Source organism: Pseudopipra pipra, chromosome 2, assembly GCF_036250125.1.
Source record: "Pseudopipra pipra isolate bDixPip1 chromosome 2, bDixPip1.hap1, whole genome shotgun sequence".
NCBI lineage: Eukaryota > Metazoa > Chordata > Aves > Passeriformes > Pipridae > Pseudopipra > Pseudopipra pipra.
In genome coordinates this window covers 2,934,051-2,959,984 of record NC_087550.1, presented here as the reverse complement: position 1 = coordinate 2,959,984, position 25,934 = coordinate 2,934,051, and the positions used below count along the sequence as shown (strand labels likewise).

Sequence of the window (25,934 nt, the reverse complement as noted above, 5' to 3'; positions counted from 1 at the left end):
CATAAAAGCTGCGTCTGGGTTTTGTTCTTTTTACTGCCCTTTTCAAATGGGATGTTTTCTCTAGTCAAATGATTCCTTACATCCAGAAAGGGGCCATACTTTAAATACCATAAATACCATAAATATCATAAACTGTATTCTGTAATGGAGAAAACTTATCCTGATAACTGTTGTGGGGGTTTTTTTTCCTACTTTTTTCTCTTTTTATTAGAAATAAGTTGCGTAATTTTAAAGAATGTTTGTTTACCCTCTTTTCACAGAGGAGCAGATGTGCCCTTGGAAAGCCTCAACTTGAGGGGGGAAAAAAGCATAGGTAAGTGGAATTCAATGAATAATTGATTACTGTATCAACTACATAATTATTAGGGGAGACGACAGATAATTTCGAAAGGGAAAGGAAAAAAAAAAAAGGCTGTATACAAATAAACCCCAGCTTTTAAAAAAATCAGGCACATTTCTCTCACCAGACCGCACAATAGCCCTGCAAGAGCAGGGGAGATGGCATGACAACCCTTCATAATGCGCCTTTCTCCCGCTCAAACGCTGCAACACGTATCACAATAGGCGAGGTAACGAATCAATTAAGGGGGACTCGGCCCCCGGGGCCGCCCCCGCCCCGTCCCCCAGCCCGTGCCCGCCCCGGAGCCGCCGCTCGGCTTTGTCGCTGCCCGGTGCCGGGGCTGTAGGACCCGGGAGGCGCCGCCGCCGCCAATCGCGGCCGCTGCCGGGCTCTATTTGTGTGCGATGCCTCCCGCCCCGCGCCCGGAGAGTAACACGGACAGCGCGGCCGAAAGAATTCCCCGCCGGAGAAGGATTTGATTTTTTTTTTTTTTTCCCCCCAGGGTCCTGATAACTGGGGAGAATCCGGTTTCATCCTCCCTTTTTACTCAAAAGTCTACTGAGCGGCTTGTCGACTTCAGCGCTCTTCCTCTCTCTTTCTCTCTCTCCCCTCTCTCTCTCCGTATAAATACGCGGAGCTCTGTCCTCGCTCTATGCAAGGAAAGTTGGGAAGGACTGCCTGGACGATGGAACCGCTAGTTTTCTGAGAGCCTTCTGACCCCGGAGGGTGAGTCTCCCAAGTACCAGAGCAGCTGCCGGTGCCAGGGAGGTGGTGGCCTCTCCCCGCTCCGCCGCGCCCGGGCACCGGCACCGGGAAAAGGCGACAGTTTCCTGGAGGCGCCGGGAGAGGTCACCGCGGGAGAAGGGATGCGAGAGTCGCGAGCGCGCAGGGATAGCGGTCCAACAAGTTTCTGTGCGGGTACCGGCGGCGAGCGTACGGCCGGGAAAAGTTGCCGGGGGCTCCGCGGGATGCGCTCCCCGCTCTTATCGCCGCCCTTGGGCTCGGGTGTTACTAACAAAGAAGTTTTGACCGCTGAGCAGCCGGCGTTCCCTCGCCGTGCCCGCCGGCCCCGGGGCGATGCCGGGGTGCCTGTCCGGCTGTCCTGCCGCCGAGCGGGGCGGAGGCGGGGGAGGGATGCGGGATCCGCACCTCAACTTCTGGCGGGGCGGTCCCCGCAGCCGGGGCGAGCATCGCCGGCTTTGTTTTCGCCGCGCTTGCTGTAACCTTTTCCCTTCTGGCGGGGATGCCGCTGCCAGGGGAGCAGCACTGCGGGGGAAGCGCCCTCCTGTGCCCCCGCCGGCACCCGATCCCCGGCGGGGCGGAGAGCGAAGTTCAACGGGAAGGGGGGGGGGGATGTGTCTGTGCGTTTCTGTGTGTGTGTATATATATAGGTGTATAAATACCTTCAGAAATGGCAAGCGCAGCGCGGGAGGGGGGGGCTGTGGCAGCGCGCCCTCCAGCCCTTGGCGGGGGGAGCGCCCCTCTACGCGGGGGCGCTGCGGCGCTCGGAGGGGGATGCGCAGCCCCGCACAATGGAGGGCCCCCAGCACGCCGGAGGAGGAGGAGGGAGGTTGTCTCCGGCTCCTCCGCTGCAGCAGCTGCTCCTGCGGCGGCAGTGCCGCAGCCCCGCGCCGCCCCCGCCCACGGGGCAGCGCCCCCGCGGAGGATGCTCGGCCCCGCCGGCCAGGGGTACCGCGCCTCCCGAGGGGGGAACCGGGCGGACAACCCCGGCCACGACCCGCTCCTTCAGTGCAGGGTCGGCAGCAGGAGTGTTTCCGCACCTGAGTGTGAAGGTATTAAAAAAAAAAAAAAAAAAAAATAACACGGAAGGAGAAGGGCAAAACACATACGCGAAATTCAGGATTCAATTAAACTTACCTATAACACGATCTGAATCCGGTTTTTTGTTTTTTTTTTTTTTTTTTGGTTGGTTTTGGTTTTGGTTTTTTTGTAAAGTGTTAATTTTACAATTTTTTTTCTTCTTATGTTGTCTGGGGCATATTAAGGTTAACTAATGATCAGTGACTCAGAAAAAGGATTTAAATGGAGTTAAGCTTTTTCAATTTGAATTCACATTTTTATTACAAAAAGGAAATTTTTAAGTTGCTGATTGTTCTGAGTACATTGAAGAACTTTAGAGGCATTTCTTTTTGAGGTAAAAACGTTTTGTGGCATACCCATGCTTCACAGACATGAGGATAGAAGGGAGAGTTCTCTGACCGTAGACCATTGTGTGTAGAGACATGCTGAGGTTCAACTGAAAGGCAAGAACTGGCATTTGAGAAGATTTCTTATTAAGCTGAAGTTCACCCTCTTCACTAAAGGAAAAAGAAGCCTTTGTTGGATGCAGTTTGCAGACAAAACAGGTTGAGAATCCCCTGTTGTATTGTGGAGTAATAAGGCTGATGTCCAAACATTATGTCTTATTTTACTACGTGTTCCTTTTCTACATTCACTTTATATTTGTCTGCATGCATGTTTTCTACTTACGTCTTGCACTGCTGTGCATTCCAGGGACATTACACTGGTACAAAAGGGCTGTAAGAGTGTAGTAAGAGATGTAGCTTTTGGTGATTAGGGGCAAGGAAGGAAGGCAGAAAGCTAATAAAATTATTCTAGTGCCTCTCAGAGTAGTTAACTGCTTTTCAGTCTTTCAGCAAACATGGCCAAACTTCTGAAAATTGTGTAGCAATTGTGTCCCAAGCCCCTACAATAACAGACTCCTGCAAGCATTTTTGGTTCTATGGATGACACTTGCTTAGAATCTGCACTGATTTCCATAAGAATCCTCATAAAAACAAAGGATGCCATTGTGGAAACGTGAAACAGCTTGTTTGTTGTTGAGTGACTTTTTAGTTAGTGAAAGGAAATTCAATCCTTTCCTCTTGCTTTCCTTAGTAATATTGAATCCTCAGTATTAAATATTGACCAGTTGAATATTGGAGAAATGAGGAGGACTCAACTGATTTTGGAATGAGGTATCCACAGGTGTCTTCATCAAGGCATAAACAAAGGCTTATTAGACATAGTCTCCCAATATGGTTTTAAAGAGAACTAGATTCTTAATAAGAGAGAAGGCTGTTTGAGTTCTGTTGCTTTCCTTTATCTTGTTTATTTTTATTTTAGGGGGGGATGTTGTTGTTTTGTTTTGTTTTTTTCACTTTATGGACTTTTCATATTGTCTCTGCTGTAACTGGATTTGGGCCACAATAAGCAACATAATCCCCATGGACCTTATACATTCAAAGTACTCCCTTCAAGTGACTTTTCAAGGCATTATATGCACATCTGAACTTCACCCTGAGCAACAGAGTCACAGGTGTTAGTCACAGGAGGCTCAGATTTTTTTGAGGAAACCATAGGAAATTTCAATGTATGCAGAGGAGCAAATGCAATGTGCTTTACTCATGTGTAAAATATTAAGTAGAACTGAGAGTTGAGAAGTCTGCCTTCTTCTGTCTGGATTTCCCTGACTTGTTTACAGTGGCATATGGTTAGGTATGAATTTAGCAGACTTGTATAGTTCAACAGGTAAGTGTGTAAAAAAGGAGAGAAGAAAAAAAGAAGGTTGGAGTAAGGAAGGGATTTATATTTGCTTGACCTTTTATGTGAGGGGGATTCCATGGGCTGTGATGCTTCTGGGATGGAATCAGCTGGCAAGCAAACGAGTCCTTAGGTCAAAACTTAAAAATGAGCAGGAAACTGTGATTTTTGTTTGCCCAAATTTTGCAATTGCCCATTTGAGTGTGTTCTGTGTCCTCAGAAACACGTAGCAATCTCGTGTTGCTTTGCTTAGAGCCAGACATGGACTCTCAGGTAGCAGGTTACAGGAAGTGTATGTTAATGTGTTAAACCATCAGAGGCTACAAACCTGTGCTTGTGAAAGAAAGAGAGGAGGACTTTAAGAGTGGGCCTAAACTTTACTTTTTCCACCTTTATATTTTCTTCAGATGCCCTTTTCTGTGGTTTAGAATGCAAATTATATTTTTTAACACCTATAATGTGTGTCCTTGTGCTAATATATTTCTGTACGTTCTTGTTACCTACGTCTCTTTTAAAATAAAAGGTCAGGAACTTTACACATTTTGATCTCTTCTCTTGAGGAAAATACTAGAATAATTGCATATAAATACTCAAATTTCTTGGTAACATTATTAGTGAACACTTGCACTAGGAAATAGTATTTCCCTGTGGAAATACATGTTCAGCATTTGGTTCTAGACTCAGAAGGAGCTTATGGCCTAATGTTTTTTCCATCTCTTTCTGTGTTCCATAACACCATAATTCGACCAATTTGAGTGGATTTGCACATGTATTTGCCTGTATTATAGGGAAAATGGCCTCTTCAAGAAAAGTTCAGACACTTACAAATTTCTAGGTTCATCAAAAGGGGATACATCATACAACAGAAATATCAAGAGAATCATTTTGTGTCCTCCTCAGCAATTGTAATAGGATAGCCTTTAAAAACAAATAAAAAGCTGTAGAAAGGACAGGGAAAATGAATAACCCTAGAGCCCTTGAAAGAATTATAAAGCAAGTACACATACCTTGAGCATGTAGGTTAAACAGCATCATTAGGTTTCATAAAACACAAGTAATCCTTACCCAGCACATGATGGGGCATAATGAAATGTTTCCTCCAATCTGCAAGAGACTTCATAGACTATCCTGTTTCACCTGTAATACTCTATCTGTCTAAACTGCCCAGTCCATAAATCTTTCATTCCCTATCCATCCTCTAATCATCAGTCCCATCAGCCCTCTCTCACCACTGCCAATTTATAGTCTGTCAAACACATCAATCCTTTGCCTCAATTAACTCTCTCTGTCCTCCAAACTTCTCTACTCATTAATCTGTCCTTGTCCACAGTGAGGTCCAAGTGTGTACCATCCTTCTGCCTCCCTCTGTGTGACTTCCATAAGGGCATTTTTGTTTGTTTGTTTACAGTCCTGTATCATCCATCTTTCCTTAGCCATTTCCAGATCTGTGCTCCAGGTCTGTCAAGTCATGTCTTTATACAGTAAATTTATTTCCCCAGGGGTCCTCTGGCTTTCCTCTTTGTCAGTAGTGAACACACTGAGCATATTTGTCTTCTTTCCATACTCATCTCCTGTTCGTCAGAGTAAGTTGATCCTTACACCAACAAAATGAGTGTGGCAGGAGAGAGAAAATGAGTTGGCAGGCAACAGCAGTGTGAATTGGTAACTTACTGGTTGTTCCCAGCTGAGGGGAGATATTGCTAGTTCTGGTATGAGTTCTCAGTAATACAGCTGGCTTCAGACAAGTATCATGTGGTTATAATGTTAAAAATTGGTCTAAGGAGTCAGAACCAGAGCCCAGAAAGTTTTATATTCAGTCAAGTGCTTGAGTTCTTAGGCCACAGACTTTTCTTATGTGCTATTTGGGCCCAAAAGTCACCCTTTTCTCCTTCCAGGATGGCACAGTTAGGATGGAAGATGTCACTTGCCTGTCTTCCTTGAACCACAATGTTGAATAGTTTAAGTTAAGACTGAGGAGGTATCAGAGACCTGAATAGAATCGTGAGACCTGAATTTCTGGCAAGAGTGTAGCTGGAATTGAGGTCCCTTACTTCCAAACGAAACAATTCCCTCACAATATATCATAGAGTGGCTGGAGAGCAGCCAGGCAGAGAGGGACCTGGGAGTTTGGATTGACAGGAAGCTGAACATGAGCCAGCAGTGTGCCCAGGTGGCCAAGAAGGCCAATGGCATCCTGGCCTGGATCAGGAACAGTGTGGCCAGCAGGACCAGGGAAGTGATTCTTCCCCTGTACTCAGCACTGGTGAGGCCACACTTCAAGTGCTGTGTCCAGTTCTGGGCCCCTCAGTTCAGGAAGGACATTGAGGTGCTGGAGCAGGTCCAGAGAAGAGCAACAAGGCTGGGAAAGGGACTGGAGCACAAGTGCTATGAAGAGAGTCTGAGGGAGCTGGGGTTGTTCAGCCTGGAGAAGAGGAGGCTCAGGGGAGACCTCATCACTCTCTACGACTCCCTGAAAGGAGGTTGTAGCCAGGTGGGGGTTGGTCTCTTCTCCCAGGCAACCATCAGCAAGACAAGAGGGCATGGTCTTAAGCTGTGCCAGGAGAGGTTTAGGTTGGATATTAGGAAGAAATTCTTTGCAGAGAGGGTAATCAGGCATTGGAATGGGCTGCCCAAGGAAGTAGTGAATTCTCCATCCCTGGAGGTTTTAAGATGAGACTGGATGTGGCACTTAGTGTCGTGGTCTAGCAACTATGACAGGGTTGGATTAAGGGTTGGACTTGATGATCTCAGAGGTCCCTTCCAACCCAGCTGATTCTATGATTCTATGATTCCTTCTTTTTCTCCTCAGTATTCTGAAGTAAAGTAGCTGCCATGGTTTTTATTGTAGCTCATGCTGCCTGGATCTTCACCTGGCTCAGAGCACAGGGCTTCCTTCGACCAAGGAGTGTCACTGAGTTCAAAAGTCCTTTCATCTTGATTCTCTGTTGCTGTGGGGTTAATCTAAGTTAATCCTTAGCTGAGGAAGTTTTGCATCATCCCCATCCCTCCTGAGAAATTTTCAGGCTGAAGAAAGAAAGACCTTAAGTAGCAATTGGAATGTAGCTTTTTCTATATCACTTCCTTCAATTTAGGGGAAATAATTCTGCATAAATTCCATTGCATGCTCTGGATTTCACTCTCAGAGCCACTGCATGACAGAAGAAATGGGGAGGCATGAAGAAAGAACTTAAATGTGCATCTTTGTTATTCCCCATAACAATAAATCTGTTTTGCTCCTAAAAGTGGCATTAGAAAGACTTTGACTCATTTCTTAGTTTAGGATTCGCTTGCCAATGATGATGATTTTTTCACAGTAGCAAGTTTGCTGTAAAGGTGACTCTATATTCAAAAAGAACCATATTTGACTATGTGATCTAACATATCACAGTTTGATGCTTCTAGTGCCTGTTTGACGTCAGACATGATTGTCAATTAAACACTTGGTTTATATTTAATTTTTTTTTAGCTCCTTTCTTTCTAAAAGTAACTCTAGAATGGTAATGGAAGAAATTTAGTTGATTCAAGACATTGGCTTATGTGCATACATGCATTAAGTTGCTGTATTCACACTTTTTAGTGTCCTGCAGTCCATTCTAGAAAAAAAACCCAAGACTTAAGGAACTTCTTCAGTCTTCATTAGGATTTCTACACTCAAAATAAATTAGTGTTAGAAAGCACCAGAAAAACTGAACGTGAATGGTAAAGTGATCCTCTAAAACAATAAACATGTAAGAACAGATCACCTCAACACAGGAGGAGATTCGATGCATATGGCACCGCCCCTGGCAAATATGGAAACCTAAACAAATTGCAGCAGTGTTTCTAGCTTGCTCTTATTCCAAGAATGCAAATACTTTAGAGTAAGATTTTACTCAGAACAGCTGGACAAAGGAGTTGTAAACTCATTTTGATTCCTTATAAAACTTTCCAAATGTACTATACTTTTTCTAACTGCAATTCCTGCCACACCCAAATTAATATGTGAAAGTCAAATGCTTTTCTTTATTCTCATTTGTCACCAGTGGTAGCTGTGACTCAGTTAAATTATTCTGCAAGTTTGTGCCTCAAATCCACCCCACTTGTGTCAAGAATTTTACTAGTGATAAATGCATTTAAGGATATGACTTGAATCTTTGAACCCATATGAGAGTTTTTGTAGCAGACAACTGAAAAAAAAAATCCCTTCTGTGCTAAAAATCTAACAGGAAAATTAAACAAATTGTCTGAAGGCAGACAGGACTGCAGACAGTTCTAACTGAAATATTTAAATAAAATAAAGCCAACTTCAGTCCTCAGATAAGCCCCTGATGCAGCTAAGTATTTTTGGCTAATAACCCTTCTGAATGTTTTTCAAAACAAGCAAAAAACTGGTTTTGAGAACATTTCCCCCATAAGGCCTAAGAAAAGTTAAATTGTATCACTGTTTCCTGTATCGTGGCATTGTAATCAAGTTTGTCTGCCCACGCTGTCAAAATGAAGAGCTGAAAAAACTATTTCAAATAACTTTATAGATTGGGTGTGCTGTATATGGATGAAAGCAAGGCATGCTTTTGAACTATCTACATTCTGTTATGCAAAGATAGGAACACTTCCTCTTGGTGAAATAGGAGAGGAATGAGAGAATGGAAAGTATGGCAGAAGGAATTATGGGGTCCAAATATTCTTCATCTTGCACGGAGATCTGACACGGCAAGTTAATTTTATCTCTGTTTGCTGGAGTATATTTTGGAGTAACCCACAGCCTGTGTGTGTTAGTAAACCTCATCTCAGAAAGCAGCCCTAGTAAGGAGAGGACCACCCTATGAATAATATATATCTAAATAATGACAATGACTAGATGGTAAGCCAAACCAAGAGGCAGTCCTCTTCTAAGGGGAAATGAGTACATTTTCCAAAATTTTACAGCCATGGTGGAATGAAGAGTATTACATCACCTGAGTTGTGTTTGGCACATTACCCAAACCAGGATTTTAATTTTCTAGTTCCTCAACCATGTGTAGCATAAGTGGTATTTGTCTACCTTGAAGCATTATCTCAGCTGAAAAAGATCAAAAAATACTTTAATCAGAAGAACAGAGCTCTGTCCAAAACATTTCCACTTGAGGAATACATATACATTTCAAGACTGAAAGTTTTCTGAGGTATAAGGTGCAAAGTTTAGCTCTGGGACATGTTTTGACATAGTGAGGTTGTTTTCATCTTAAAAATTCTGGTAACTAATAAAATGTTCTAAGCATAAATGGCTAAGAGAAGGACAGACATTTTCATGACTTGCCATACTTAAATATCATCTTGATTAGGGACGGGTGTTATGTTTCTATCAGTAGCTTATGCAATTAAAATATTTTTGCTTGTGTTTGCATGTAGATTGTCAATGTGTGATTTCTGTTTTGTTTTTTTTTTATTTCTCACATGATATTCATAAAATGAACAACCTTCCTGATTGTGAACTTTTTTTTCAAATAAGTATTAATCCTTTCAAAATCTTTACTAGGAGGAATTTGAAATAGGTGGTCTGAATGATTTTCTCTGGGGACCATAACTCCTCTCTCAGTATCATTCCTTAAGTTCGTGTGTGACACAACCAATGTACAACTACACAATAAATAGTCCATTCACATTGACAACATAGTTCACAACTGTATTTCTGTAAAAAAATGTGTTTTAAATATTGTAAATTTAGGTATTGCAACCTGTTTTTCAGGAAAGGCTATCTTTAATCTGCTAGACTAGATTTCTACTGCCATTAGAGTAAATCTCTTCTTTATTACCTGAGGTTACAGATATATATTTGTAAGGGAAAAGTGCCTAGAGGCTCAGAGTGGCTCCCTAATTTTTCACTGATGGAAAGCAACCTCCCCTTGGTTATTCTGGGAAAAGTTATAACGGGTATGCATTCACTTCACTTGATAAATAACTTCAAGTGCAAATACAATAATTCTCTTGTACCTATTCCCATTGACTTTGTGCCAATGAAACAATTTCACTTTATGCAGCTCACAGCAATGAGCAGCACTTTAAAAGATGAAACCAGGTGAAACAGATCTTGATTTATGTCAAGATATGCTGAATACTGCGAAGCAAAATGCATCAATTTTAGTGTGATACTTTTTGTACGGCTGCACAGTTCATAATCTGCTGTTGCTCAAGTGCCCTCTGTGCCCAGCATCACCCAGCTCTGACTAATGAGACCACAAGTTCTGTGCTAATTGACAGAGATCAAAAGAGGCAGTGGCAGTAACCTTGCATTGATCCAGGGAGAGCCCAGCCATAGGTGGATGCGGATGATATTATTCAGAATGTTTTTTCTGACAACAGGAGCCAAGTGTGAATCCTACAGCTCTTCTGCTCATCTGCTTATCATCCCAGATCAAGACATTCAGAAGGGAAATCTGTATATTTTAGAAATAGCAGAATAATGCAAATTTCTTCTCACTGACCTCTGTATGACTCTGCAATGCATTTTTAATCCCATTCTACACGTCTTCTTATCCTGATGTCAGGAATAACCTATAATAAAGACAAGCACTAAATATTTATGGCGCTTTGGTACAAGGCACTCCTGCTGTTTTCTGCTAAGATGATCATGGATGACTCTAAAATTCTTTCTGAATTTATTCTTACTACAATATAACATGTTGCTTGGGAGAATGGTCCAAACCCTCACACATCTCTGGGAAGGCAGAAAAATTTCAGCTGACCTCAGTTACTCAGATTTTCATTGATTCTTGGTTGAGCTACAGTAACGAGAAGCATGGAAGACTAAATATTTAGAATAATTGTGCAATATAAAATAGCACAGTACATTTTCTGCTGGGGCTACCATAAGCATATTGACCCTACTCTTTGCATCCCATCAAGTTCAAGGCTTCTGTCTTAATATCCTGGGAGTTTAATGTCTTCGGTCAAGGACAAACAGAAATTTGTCAAGCTCTGTTGAAAATGCCTCTGTCTTTCTGGCCAGATGGAATGTGCTACAGTAAAACCTCTGCAAGAGACAAGACTTTCTAGGGCCATATGCTAAAGCATTATGAAAATGATTGCCTGAGGAGTTAGGAACCAACATTTAACTGCACCTTCCTTTCTGAATACAGCACTCTTTGCTGGAGTCTTGTCTGTTTTCAGCCCATCTCTCAATCACCAGTGAGAAAGTCAATTGTGACAGCTGCTAGTCAAACCTAACCAGAAGACAGTAACACGCTGCTATGCTTAGTATCATATATGTTACTTGTGTGGATGGCATTATAGAGGCTGTCCATCAGGCTGAGCACTGTTGCAGAGGGGGAGGAGGGAAGGAATTCGTGGCAGGTTCCAGCTCTCCCTTGAATGTCCTCCTTTTCTGGTACAGCTATTCTCTGGCAGGTGAGATGGATGGGTTGGACTAAAGCCATGTCTCCTTGTAGCCTTGCTTGTCTGCGTAAGATACAGCTGCTCCCTTGTTTCCTTTGTGCTGCACTAAATAGTGACTGGATTTGACCCAACCAAAGTCTCTAAAAATAGTTTCAGTAGTGAATGACCTTAATCTTTTCACGGCAGTGAGTTGGCATATAGTTGTATGCAGGTGAACAGATAGGAACTCTGACGTGGGGGCTTTGCAGTTCTTGAGTTTTCTTAGGGAAAAATTGAAGCTTTGAAATCTCTAGGTCAGTTCTATCTCAACTATATTTCAGGGAAAAACACTGAATTAGAAATATTAATATCATAGAAGAGAGGAGATAGCTACTAATTGCTGCTCTGTTCCAGGTAACTTTATCCTTCTGTCAAAGAAGAAAATGGTCTAGAAATCTAAATATAATATGAAAGACATGATTTGTAACTAAGCCCACATCACTTTTTCAGGATAAACAGGAACAAAATAAAAAAATGAAATGTACCTCAGGTGAAATTCTTCCTTTTCATTATTTTTTTTTATTTTTGTTGTTGTCACAAAACTTCCTGTTCCAGTTTTGCCTTTTCAGCACTTTCTGACAGCAGACCATCCTTCATGTAGGAATGAGTCTGTTATTGTAGGTGTTAGTGGAACACTAGTTGGAAATTCAGTTCCTGAGCCTGCTCCTCCCTCTAGTGGAACAGATACTCTTCTCATCAGTAACTCTGGAGAAAAGTGATGGAAATACATATCCTTGGCAATGTATGTTTCTTCTTCTCTATGACTTCTTAAAATGGCTCAAAAGATTGAATGGACAAGAACTGCTTCTATAGGCAGCTAAAGCAACTTAAATGCTGCTCCACCTGGGCCACCTGCTGGTTGGAGCCATTGCTGGAGTGCAGGAATAAGGTGCCTGTTTTGCTCTGCTTTGTTCCAGAGTCTTTGGTGCCTGGGAATACTCTGGGGGTGTGACAGCTAATTATGTGTCTGTCACAGAGATGTAGAACCCTTCTCCAAGACTCTGCGTCAACAGTAGTAGCTTTTTAATTGGTTTGTACTAATCATCTAGAGTGACTGTAGTTCAGAAGTAAAATGCCTGTATCAATCCTTTTCAGTGTGTTTCTAGATTAAAAAAACAAACAAACATAACAAAACCCACCCCAAACAACAAGCTGCGTAATTGTTTGTGTAATGCTATGTAATTTTAAAAAATTATTAAAAAGGAGCTCTGGAAAGGCAATATCAAAGATTACATAACCCATTTTTCTCTTAATGCTATATTTGTTCAAACATAGCATTTCTGTTTGTTTAGCAATAAGCTACTGATAAAAAATAGAGGAGGTTTGCTATGAGAATGAAAAATGTATGCCTGCTTTAGGTTCATATAATGAATGTAATATGGATTTAAAGAAAAAAACAAATCTGGGTGTACAGTTACATTATTACCCACCAGCAATTTTCAATTGTTTCCATGAAAAGTGTTTGAATAATACATAAAGCATTTGAAGAGGTAGATCTGAGGGCCTATTACTTGCCTGGCTCAGCAGTGGCTGGCAAACACTCATTTGTGACACTGAAGCCTCTTCCCACAACTTCATGACTAATATCTGTCTACAGCTTTCCTTAGACAGCTGGAGACTAAAGGTTATCAAAGCATTAAAGACTCAAAAATGTCTGTGTATGTTAATGCATTCAATAATACGCTGTATATTCCTAATACCACATGGTTTTGAAATGTTAGTGTCTTTTTCAGCTAATTACATGTTACAATTTTTTATTATCTTACATAGTAGTAACACAGTAAATAAACACCAGCATGGTGGTTTCAACCTGTAACTAAAGGACCTAATTCTGTTTTTTCTAGGTCAGCAGGAATACATTCACTAGAAATAGATCATCAAGAAACACCAAGGATCTAGATTCTCTAGATCAGCAAAAACAGTACAAACAGGAACAAAAAGTTTGGATGTTCCCGAATTTGGCTCACATCTTTAAAGTTTATTCTGAGCTTTTGAAATACAAACTTTTATGGCATGAACATAAAGATCATAAATAGGAAAGGTATTGCACAGTACTTTGTGAATGTTTCCTTAAGTATCTTTTTCTTTAAGTGGTATATGATTTATGGAGTCTGCCTGTGTGAATTGTACCTCCCACCAGTAGCTTCTCCACGCAGAGAAAGGACAGCTTATTGCAGCTGTCAGCTAATGAAATGACTCCTACTGTTCAAGTAGTTGCAGGTTTGGGCTGAAAACTGTGGTTCTGACATTTTTGGCAATGTACACTGATGTCCTGCGGCAGAGGGCTTTTGTTTTGCCGTGATGTACAACTACTGCAGTGCGCAAAGACCACGAGGGCTGGAGTATCAGAAACCATTTTATCATTAGTCTGCTGTTAATGGTTTTGCTGAGAATCAGAAAAGTCTGCCAAATTTGTGCAGAACATAATCTTTCAGGTTAATGCAGTTTCAGCACGTGTGATTGCTTTCTTAAAATGCTAAGCTTAAGAAAAGAAAAATAGTGAGAAGGAGCTGAGATTGCCTTTGCAGAGGGTAATCACATGTTGGAGCTTCGGCTGTCTGGGCACAGGAGGAAATATCTTCCATGTGATATTAGTACTTCTATTTGTAAGGCCTTTGGGTCAAGGATTGTACCATCTTGAAGGTATGCTTCACCTAGATTTTTTTAAAATTAGCAAGTCCAAATGTCATGCAAATGAATGGATAAAGCAGCTGAAAATAGTCTTATTCATTATTGCACAGTTTGTGGCTGTGCATGTAACTCAAAATGATACCATAACAATCCTAGCATTTATACCTTATTTCTCTGAGTGTAAATGCACCTACAGACCTCTTATTGCAGTCTAACTGGAGGGCTGGTGAATAATCTCAGCATGGTTGAGCAGCAAATGTTGGAGGATAATTGGATCTGCAGGCTAAGACAGTATGAACGTGGAAGGTCTGGTAGGAAAGATTGATAGGCCGTTATTTTACATCGTGTTTGAGATCCACTTTTTGTTCATAATTTTATGTGGCAGATAAGTTGCCTTTAAAAGTTTAAAATTATAAGTTTTGATTCAAATGAAATATTGAGGTTAATGTTCCTTAAATAATGCCTTTGTAGTCATAAGCTGGTGAGCAGAGCGTGCTGAAGAGACCATTGAATAAAGCTTATAAGCCTTTAATTACATTGTGAAGCCATTTATGCAATGCTTTAAAAGTGGATCTTTGAATGTAAACTTGAGACATTAGGCTGAGGATACTCAAGCATTATATGTCCTACAGAAACAGCACACTTGCTTGTAGGAGTCTTTTCCCTCTCAAGTGAGATTATTGTATATTAAAAGAAATTAAATGAATTATTGTATATTAAAAGAAAAAGGAAAAAATACAGCCGAAGAACTCAGGATGCATTCTGGCTTTTGTCATCTCTTTACAAAGCTGCTAGTGGTTTGTTGGTTTTTTTTTTTTTTTTTTAGCAAGGATAACCTGGGAAAGTGCTGCTGCAGTAAGCCCTTAATAATATTATTATTATCCCTTTGTCCCTTGTCTGTCCATTTAGTCTACTTTTGGTAAGAAATCTGTTCTTTTATTGTTGTTTATCTTAGGTGTCCTAACAGGTCAGGGTAGGATACATTCTGCTTGCTTCTTTGTAAAGTTATTTTGTTGAATACATATATGATAAAGCCAGAGTCTTTAAGATAAAACTTGTCTGAGAGGAGGGGACTCAATCACACTGTTCTTCAGGCTGGGCTTCACAGTGGTGTTGGCCAGCATAGGTGGGGTCTAGTACCTGTAATTGGAATAATTTTACATTATCCATTTCTCACATGCTTCAAACAGGTGAAGACAAAATATTTGAGCAATTGCAATGACAGTCATTCTCAGTAGCCAATCTTGGAATCTGCTATCTGGCTCTTCAGTTCAATTTGCTAGAGAGATTGAGGTCTCAAAGATATCTAAGTTCCTACAAGAGTCAGAGGAGGAGAGACCCAAATTAATGTCCACACTACCACAGTATTTCTCTATTTTTTTAGTCCTACTGAATGACTGAGCACTATGTTCTTCTTGGCTAATGAGGAGCAAACTGCACCATATCAAACTCGGATCCTTTCTTAGTTTGTCCCTCTGAGCAACTTTGGCATGTGCTGGTGGGAAACTGGGAAATGTGGAGTTGACCTCCATTTTCCACAGTGACTGGAAGGAAGGGGAATGAATTGTAACTGGCGTTGTTGTAATAGAACTGGAGAAGGGATTTAGGACCTGAATCTTTAGGAAAGGAGGTTTCACAGCACAAGTTTTTTATTGCAGTCATCCACAGGGCCTGCCTATTACATTTTCCAGAAGAAGCTGAATGGCACAATTTTCAAAGGGAGGAAAGACTGTCTGTAGTAGTTTTTGAAAATGTGAGAACATTCCCTAGATTTACTGTCTCGAAACAAATCCATGAATTGACTGTTGCTCTAAACCTCACAAATGCAGCTACTAAATTTCTCCATTCCAATAAAAGAAGTCTTATGAAATAATTTTGGTTCTGGGTTTGATCAACTATGTGGGACTGAATAAAATTAGGATTATTTAGCCTTTATTACCAGAAGAAAGGAGAATTAGTATGTCTTTAGCTGTTATCATTCATTCTTAGTATTTTAAATGAGTAGTGCAAAATACATAAAGGTGATTTTTTTCACTTTAATAGACATATTTAACAGCTGGCTCTGAATCCTGTGCTGTAGCTGCAAATAAATGGCAAAAATTTTGAGCAGTCTGATGTAGAATATTACACTTCTTTTGCCTGCCACAGAAACTTTTCTTTAAAAAAAAAAAAATAAAGTTTGAGTTGGAAGTATGTACTTCGACCTCTATAATTACGGTCCGTACGTTTCAATTCCTGGAGATTTCAGTATTGTTCCTTCCAGGTTTCAAAATAAAAAGCTCAAACGACTTCAAACTGTTGAAATCGTTAGTCATGAATAAGATTTAGAGAATATGAGAGAGGGAAAATGAGCTTCAGCCTAACTTTGAATTCCCGAGGCAGTAACCTGGGATTCAGTTCTTGGTTTCAGTCTCACCCATTACTTACTAATTGGCACCCATGACTTTCTCCTTTCTGGGAATTTAATTAACCTGTGGCCGAAGAACTCCTGTTGAAAAATGTATAATCCATAATTCCCTACTGTTGTACAGCCTTTTCCTGTCATGGAAAAGGCCTAAGCGAGTTTGATGCTGTTCCTCAGTGTTTCACTAATCTCTGCCACATTAGTAATCAAAAGGTAATTCAAAAGGCCTGCAGTAAACTTACTTGAGTTTACAGAAAAAAACTGGTTTTCAGTTGGATGTTATTTGCCATTTTGCTTTCAGACTTATCTAGCAGCAACACCCCCCTCACTGCATACACTTTTATTACTCAGTATACTCCCAGTCTTTGGTAAAAGTAGCATCTGCAGGGTTATTGAACCTTCAGTCTAACGAAAAGCTAATAGTTGTGGTTGGTTTTTATTTTGTTTTGTTGTGTGGTTTTTTTTTTTTTCCCTCCAAGAATTAGAAGTAATTAGACTGCATTAGAAAATGATCCTGTGGAACTGATATGTTAGACTCAAATTAAGCAAGAGTCTGGAGACAAATACATGTACTCAGAAACTGTAGCTGGATGGTTCAGTTCACTGACAAGCAAAACATGCCAGTGTGAGAAAAATCTGCCCAGTGTGGGCAATCCCTTAATAAACATCCTGCCCACTAATCAGTATGGGCAAATATGTTCTTTTTTTTTTTCCTATATAGCATCTTTCATGTCTTGCCTACGCTTACCCACAACCATGGCAAAGAGTGTTACTGAGTCAGGTTGCCATCACTGAATCTGATACAAATCTGCACACCTCCATGTGCCCAAGGACAACAGCTGCAGATCCATTTCTTGGTCTGGAGGTTGAACTGAGCACTATTATGTGCAGTCCAACAGAGCACGAAAAATTAAGCTCATATGGCTTTGAGCGTGATCAGAAGGAAAGTAATGCTGTCACAGACGTGGAAGGATGTGTTACATGTTTGACAGAGGCTAAATTTTTAGATTTTTGTTCATTTATGGACAAATTTTGAGAAAACTCAGTGTCACCAAAGACATAATGATAGTGACTGGCACCATGATTACCACGATGCAAACGCCCATTCCTTGTGCAAAGGAATAACAATTTGCTGATTTCCATTATCTCTCTGGAAACAGATCAGTAAGGATGAACAGTTTTCATGAAAAGAGGGTGATAATTGCAAGTGCATTTCTCCACATATGAAGAAGTTGTCCTATTTCATTTTTTTTGAGATGGTGTAGTCTTGGCAACTGACTACTGGAGCTCACAGAAGTAATTGTAGAAAAGAAGATAACAGGAAAAAAAAAGAAAAAAGACACAGCAACCTAGATTAAAAATTAAAAGGTGTACCAGTCAACACTGGACATATAGAATGAATATATTAAGCAAATTTAATGCAAAAAAAATTAAATAAAAACAATCTCAGCTCTTTCTGTGCTTCATAAACAACTGAAATATTTATCTCCTAGAACAAAAATTTGAAAAGCTAGTATACCATAAGTGGAAAAATCAAATTGACTTTGAGTTTATAATTATTGAAATATATAATTGTTTTCAGTGTGACAAAATGATGAGCACTGTTTGTAACAGCCAAAACATATAATTTCTGACTTCTCAGTTGAAAGAAGTCACTCTCATTATATGCAAGTTAACAGCTGCTAATCAGAATACTGGGGTTTACATGAGGGATGTTGAAAGACATCATAGTTATTATAATTAGTGCTGAAAGAATAGAAAACAAATAAGTAATCCCATTATCTGTATTGACAGAAATGAAAAATCTTAGACTAAATTATTCCTGTTTTCCAAGTTTAAAATGAGTAAGTGTGGCAATCGATTACTTCTTTTGCATTCCCTCTGTTGTGCCACCAGCCTTATTGATTGGTTTCAATTAATGTATGCCAACAAGTAAATTAACGTAGCACCTCAGGCAGAATTCTCTGGTGGTTCGTGTACACCGACTTCTTGGCATTCTTGCTGTTTTAACTCCTACTGAGCATATTGCTGGGAGCTACAATATTTTTCAGTCTGGACACGGACATTACCCATGGCTCTAATGACAGGTCATTTACAGCAAACCCATGTTTCACTGCAGAGATGTCTCTTTAAGTGACATCTTATCAATGGCAATTCAATTAGTCAGCCTTAAGACTTTGAGATATATCTCACACTGTGTCACACAACACTAGCTGCTTTGCATTTTAAATGTTAGCTTTTGTCATTGCTCTGCTCCTTTGGTATACATGAAAAGTGCATTTTCAGTACAATTCTTCATTCAGAACTTTGTGGAAAACATTTTCCCTGTTAAAAGCAACTGCCTCCATTCCCAACAATGCTGTCAGCTGAAGAGACTTGTGGACTTGTACTGTGGACAGGAGCTTTTCAAAGCTGGTGCTCACCCTATCAACATATCCCACTTGTCATTGATTGCTGTAAACATCAAATTATTCTGAGCATCTGAAGTATCAGAACATCTAAGTACCTAAAATATTCGGCTACTGCAATATAAATTGGGATACATATATAAATACCATTGTGGACTACACAGTCTGTAGTACAGGCAGAAATACAAACTGTTTTAAGGTAGCAGAGTATCAGAGAATTCAAAGCCAGGTCGTGATTTTTCTGAGATAGTTACTCGATGAAGACATCCTCGTAAGACATGGCCTTACTCTGCAGCAGCCAACTGAACTCCTTAGGGATAAACCAAACTGTTTTCTATAAAAAGTGCCTATATGCTGCAGTCTTTAAGAAGAAGGTGCTTTCTGGAGTGCCCATTATAGCACAGTGCAATTACCTTTTTCATTCTTCAAAGCAAAGTCCTCGATGTGCTGAACATACACTACTGAGTATGCAAAAAAATAAAGCAAAGGAGATCTGTTCACAAGTTGTGTTACAGAGCACACTTAAAAATGTAATACTTTTCAGTTACTAAGTACTCTAGATGCTTATTGGAAACTGTCTTTTGGGAAATGAGCAATACACCAGAGTTTAAAAAGAAATCCAAATATTTGCTGGTTGTAATTGAGCAAAGGGTCTTCTAAACTAACACAGAAATCTTGAACACCAGGCATTTTGTCTCCCTAAATTGTGTCTTCTAACTTTGCTCTTGTGTGAGTGTGAATAAGTAAATACAGAAGCCCTTCTTCACCTATCCTTATATGAGAAAAATTATGTTTCTCAGTCTTTTCAGTAATAATAAAATGTTTTGTGGGTCTGTACTTTCCTATTTCTAAATGAGTATTTTCACACATTCATCTCCAAGTTTATTGTGGTAGAATCAAAGAATCACGATTTAAAGCTAATTGTTCCATTGTTGCTGAGAAGTACAACACACTTGTTATTTACATGGAGAAAGTATTGCCAAGGCAAATCAGCTGGTGTATTTGACAAGACTGTAAGCTAAATGTACACAGATAGTTTCCCTGATAAGCTACATGGCATTATAGAACACCAACTTGTTTAACACGCAACATTTATTTTACAAGTGCAGCATTTAATTCGGTATTCAGAATTCCATGGTAATGAACAATTTTAACTAGTTTCAAATTATTGAATCGCTATTTTGAGATCAAATTTTAATGGAGGAAAAAATTGTATGACAAGGTTCATTAAAAGATTTTAAAATTTAATTAGACTGAAGTTTAAAATAAAATACTGGGCGAATTAATCCTGATAGAGTTATGCTGGTTTGTAGTAAACAAAGAAAATGAACTCATAAAGAAAACAGATAAATTATATCCACCATTTTATGGTAGAATTGTTTTGGGGATTTTGATGTTAGTAACACACATGTGTGTGGGCTGAGACATGTATATGTATTTTCAGGGCACATCTTTGTTAGTGTGTTAGTTTGAATCAAGAGCAAGCTTTTGAAATGCATATTTTTCTTTCTTTCTTATTGAGCTTTTGGTTGATGTCATGTGGAGCTTTTGCAGTGCCTCAACTTGATTCCTTTCAGATGAAACTAAGATTCAGATTTGGAAGATTTAGCACACTCCAGGAGTGTAACTAATGCACTCCAGCTGCAAATGGGCATTCAGTCCAGAGGGTCAGACCAGAGTTAATCTGAAATAAAAAGCCTTGAAAGGTGTATATTATGGACACGTGTTATCAGCATCAACTGTTTCTCTCTATGGGGTTGCCACTATCCATCTATAAACCATCTGCCAACCTAGAAATGGTCTTTGAATTCTTCTATGTTCTTTATTATATTTTTTTGTTGTTGTTTTATTTATGATTCTCTGTAAAGGATAAGACACTGTTCCTACACTAGCATAGCAGGCACTGCTGTAGCAAAGCACAGGATGAGTCTATACATGTATTCAGTGAGACAACCAGTTATAACAGCTTCATTGCTATATAATATTAGTATGTTGCAAAACCTGCATGATCCCTCAGCAGAAGCCCACTTCTCTGGCCTGAGCCATCTCTTGCCTCTGCCACTGGCTTTTAAAACCTTATCCTGAAGTTTGTACAGGTTATTATGCAAGTTGCTTTACAGTTCTGCTAAGATAGATGGATGTTGTTGGAGTATGTATGAGATAACAGCCCTAAAGTTCACTCATATGAACTCAATCCCTTGTATAATTTCCAGTATGAATTATATTTTCTATTATTACAGTGAGAAACGTTACAAATTTAAGGGCAGTTAGAAGTGTGAGTTGCTGTCTGCAGTACCTGCTTTGAGAGCATTTCTGAGGTGTGGCAGGTTTTTCACATTTGCAAATGCACAAAGTTTAAAACACAACTGTGCTTCCTTCCTCTCTCTCTGGAGCAGTTGGTTTTGTTACTGTGCTGTTCAACAGTGCTTCGCTTTTATGCATTTGATTAAAACTGGACCACTGGGGAATATTAGCCCACAGGACAAAATCATCATGTAATTTGGCAGAAGCACAGCACAGTTGACAGAGCTTGCTCAGGGAGAGCCCCAGGACAGAGCTAGCAGAGGGAATAAATTCACCTTTGACCAGAAGAAAAAGCAATGCCTTTTGGATGGAGAATTAAAGCCCTGCTATAAAACGTTCCATCTGCTCCAACACCAAACATTCAAATGCTTGCCACAAGAGCATTGAAATCTGAGCTTTTAAGAAATGTATAATAAATTATACTGTTGCTTGTATCCTTAAAATGAAACTATTCAGCTACTCTCATATTCTGAAAAACCTGACTGCGTGGTTAACTTGATCTGTGTAAAGGGTAACTTGGTGAGCCTCTACAGTAGGAAAAAATATTTCTTATTACTTTGTCTGATTCTCTAATTAAAGTTGTAGGAGCATGTACTCCAGTCTTGGATACCTAGTTCAGGATAAGGTAACCATTTAAAACAAAAATTTCACTATTTTCCATAAATAAGATTTTCTAAAAGGCACAGCTACTACCCAACTTTACTTTCTCAAGGATCATAAATATATTTAGTGACTTCCATTTGTCACGCTGTCTCATTCTGTAGTCAGTATTTTGGGGTAACATGGCATTACAATGTTGTGACTTTCTACTTGGAATTTGTTTTGGTTTATTTTCTGAGACAATTTATAGATATACTTGCTCAGGGTCTGGTTTTTGCATGGTTTTCTTCTCCTTTTCCTATTAATGGGGAAAATGAAAACCAGACAAGAAGGATGACACGGTCTTAAAAAGGAATACAGGATAAACCAGCAATGTATTGGTGGGAAGAATCAGCAGTCAGAGGCAGCCTAATGAGAAAAAACTGCTCTCATACAATAGGAGGAAAGAAATTTTCCCTGCTGTTTTCTTTTTATATCTCTCTCTCTTGTCCAAATCATAGATTTTTAGATAACATGAAATCAGTTTCCTTCATTACAGCTTTCTAAGATGTATTTTGCCTATAAACTTCATTTTGTGACTTTGAATTGTTTAAATGGAGCCATGAAAACTTCTGGCTCTTGGTCTTCTATAAGACCACTTAGAAAGGAAAAACACTGATATGCCAGAACCATAAAGCTGAATGTCTGAGGGTTTCTACTGAGTGACTTAACCTGAATGAATCTCAGCACCTAATCTCTATCTAAGTCATGACCTAAATAGATACATCTCAGGAGAAAGATGGTTTATGAAACAAAAGCCTCAGAACCAGAGCATGTACGTTAAGACACATGTGTTGTATTTCATGTTTAATTTAATCAAGATGTTCTATAGTGGTAATACAAGACAAAAATACACTAGTTTTTGCCAGAGAAGTTTCTGGAAGTGATGGTGTATATATGTCATTGTGTCTCCCAATAATATATATCACCAAGTTGCTTTTTTCAATGCTTATTGAGCAAAAGAAAAGTTTTCCTAACAAAATAGTACATGAAATCTGATCATGATCTATGAAATTCTTTTGCATCCCTTCATCCATCCATCCATCCATCCATCCATCCATCCATCCATCCATCCATCCACCCATTCATCCAAATGAGTAGCTGAGTAGCTGCCATAAACATTCACTGCAGTTAGTGTAATACTGAATTTTTGAAACAAATCTGGAAATATTTTCAATTTGGACAGTAACTTCTGTCAGATAATCAGTTAAATGCTGGAAAATGTTCACTTTGGAAAAAAAAAAACCATCACAGACTACAGCAAAAGATATAAAGAACTGTCTTATTTGTGCTAGAACGTGAAAATGAAGGCCCGTGTCTGTATTGTTGACAAAAAGAATTTTTCATCTAAATAGGGAAACTTACCAATAAGTATATATAAGTATATATAATTTGTTGAAGATAGAAGAGACGTGAGCCATAGAAACTAAATATGTGTTGTTCCAAGTTGAATTCTGGTTAAGATTTTTAAAAATAGTAATAAAAATTGTATGAAGAGGACCTGAATTTCTTGCACTTTCAGCTTTGGCAAGGAGGATGTGTCAGAGCCATATCCTATAGCACTCTACTGTAGGCTGGATAACCCACACCTGCCTGACATCAGATAGTGCAGATTCTGTTTCTGGCATAAGCCAGAAGTAATTTGAGAGTGAATCAGTTCTCTCTTAATGTGGGCCCCAACTGACTGCAAGAACATAAACATTGTCAAAGACAACTTGATAGGAATACATTGACAGGTTCCCAAATGTCTTAAAGAGGGAAGATGGGGGAGAGAGGCAGCGATGAGGGAATGAGGAAAAGGGGGAACACACAATTTTAAAAAAAATGTTTTAAGGTGATCTAAGTGCTTGCAGAGGAGTCATCTAAGTAAGAAGAAAAAGAAGCTCTAATTTTGAGAGTAGACAAATATAAAATTACTCTTGACTGAGACAACAAGTGCTAGGAAATTTTTAAAGTAGAAATGTAACTTACCCATGAAATTAATTTCTTTTACATTCAGCATGTAGTAGATCTGGAAAGTAAGTAGCTGGTCTGGGATACTGCTCTTCATGATCATGAATTAACTATGAATGAAGTAAAACCCATCGTTTTATAGATAAATGAGGTATTACACACTGTTTTAAAACATGAGACAGAATCTGACAGTGGCCTCTGATCCTGATCTAAATGTTTGGTAGATAGACTTAGTTTTCCTTTAACATGCTCATGTAAGTGTAAACTTGCAGGTTAAATGAGGACAAAAGAAGGTCCCACAAACATAGGTTTTGGCTTGTTTTCATCATAAATCTGTACAGTCCAATTTTTGCAGAGAAAAACTGAGAAAAATTGTCAAGATTAAAAAAATGGTTTTAATATTTAGAACTTGAAGCTATTTTGCCTTGCATTAACAATATGAAGTTTTATCTACTTTATATAATGGAGGTTATAAGTCCTCACAGGATTTTTAAGTAATGTATTTGTTGATATCATCTTTTTCTGTTCACATTAGATCATGTCTCCTATTCAACAAATAAAATCACATTACTCCTGTGGCAGGCATGACCTGTACATGTATCATGGTAATCAAACCCACTCCATAACCTCAAACCATATGAAAAGGAATTCAACATCAAGAGTCCCTTGGTATCCCTTGTAGTAACAACTGTATTCCAGAAACTCTTCAGGGTTTTGCTAAATGTAGGGGAAGGCTTTGTTTGCTCCTATATTTGAGCTATTGTTAGAGTTGATGGGCAGAAAAGACACATGAAATATACTGGATTTCACATTCTGTGTTCAGATGGGGTTGGTCTTGGCTTTATTCACGTGTTGCTATGTAAGATATTTAAATAAACAAACAAGCTCTTAAGCTTGCAAAGGTTCTGCAAAAAAAACTTCAGTATGATATTTCATTTATCCTTCTCAATACCAACGAACAAAAAACCCAAACAACTCAGCTACCTCCCACCAAAAATCTGACACTGGTATGGATAATAGTATCCCTTAATTCAATTGGCCCCATCTCTTAATTCTCATTGAAGTCAGTTGAAAGGCTTTGTCTTCCCAGTGGAGCATTTGTGGTTTAGTGACCCCTCCCAAGATAAAAGGTTTCCATCATTATGGGGCCCAGATTAAGGAATAAACCTGCTGTGTCTTAGTTCAGCTGGTCAAAAATCTATTACCAAATACTTATGTGGAGATGTTATTTTATGTCCTTACTGTCATTCATAAAAAAATTAAGTAATGTGGAAAAGATAGTAGCAGAGATGTCCTTTTTGACTGTGAAAGTCTGGAATAGTTTTCTGTGAAAGAGTCCTCATGTTTTCTCTCTAGAAGAGAATATTTACAGTGCTAATAGAAATGTCTGAGTCGGGAATAGTTCCTCCTGGGTGTGTAGAATCTAAAGCAGAACTTTTGGAGATATGCCAAAGATTTGAGCACTCTATAGCAGTAGTTTTTATGAGCCACACAGCATTTAGATCAGGAGAGTATAAATAAAGATACAGTGAAACCAGTTCAAACGGCAATTTACCATGTACTCAACTGTAGTGATTCGAGCCAGTTAGTGCTGAAATTTATTTCCCTAAGAGTTTATTTTTTTAAGCATAGTGTGTTACTGTAATTTTGGAACAGACTCTTTCAAGTGCATGCAACTCGTGTGCTTGTCAGGCATTGCCAACAGGTTGGTCTCTTGGCTTCCCACATGGCTGTGGCTCCTCCTTTAGGCATTGCTTAGTTATGAATTAAACTGAAGATAGTAAAAAATGTAGGCCTTTTTATATTTCTTGTTAAGCTTTGCTGCTGGAAGTGTTCAACAGAGATATTCAAAGTCAACGTCTTGGCTAAATTCTGGACTGAGAGAATGGTGGTTGCTCAAATTGGATCAAACAGAACTTTCTTATTTTACTGTATTGGATAGCATAGTAACTGGCATAACTGCTCTCAAAACAAGTTTTCAAAACAGTCTTTGTCTTCTGCTGATACTAATAAAATATTGCTTCTGTAAGGCTGATGTGAATTTTATTTTTGTCCTGTCACTTATTTTAGGATGGAGTACTCAAAGGCTGTGGTGTATTAAATTCAACATTTGACACACCTTGTATTTCATAGCTTCCTTGAGATCTGCTGCTCTTTTAAACAAGTTTAGTTAAATATTTGGCTTTTCTTTCCATCCAAACATTTGAACTGTGGAATGCAGTAAACTCCTACAGCTGCACAGCTACAAATTTCAGTGAAGCATGGTTGGCAGGCTTGGAGAGAAAATGAGCAAGGTGTGTTTTTCTGTGCTGCAAAGTGACTG

The 25,934-nt window shown here is 39.3% G+C and overlaps 1 protein-coding gene across 1 annotated transcript in view; it reads left to right on the top strand.

The window, feature by feature from the left end:
• The first annotated feature begins 691 nt into the window (after window positions 1-691).
• Window positions 692-25,934, top strand: part of ROBO1 (roundabout guidance receptor 1) — a 707,409-nt gene continuing 682,166 nt past the window's right edge. Inside the window, exon 1 of the mRNA XM_064643066.1 lies at window positions 692-1,066. The gene's annotated coding sequence lies outside the window, so the exon portion shown is untranslated. The remainder of the gene's footprint in view (window positions 1,067-25,934) is intronic.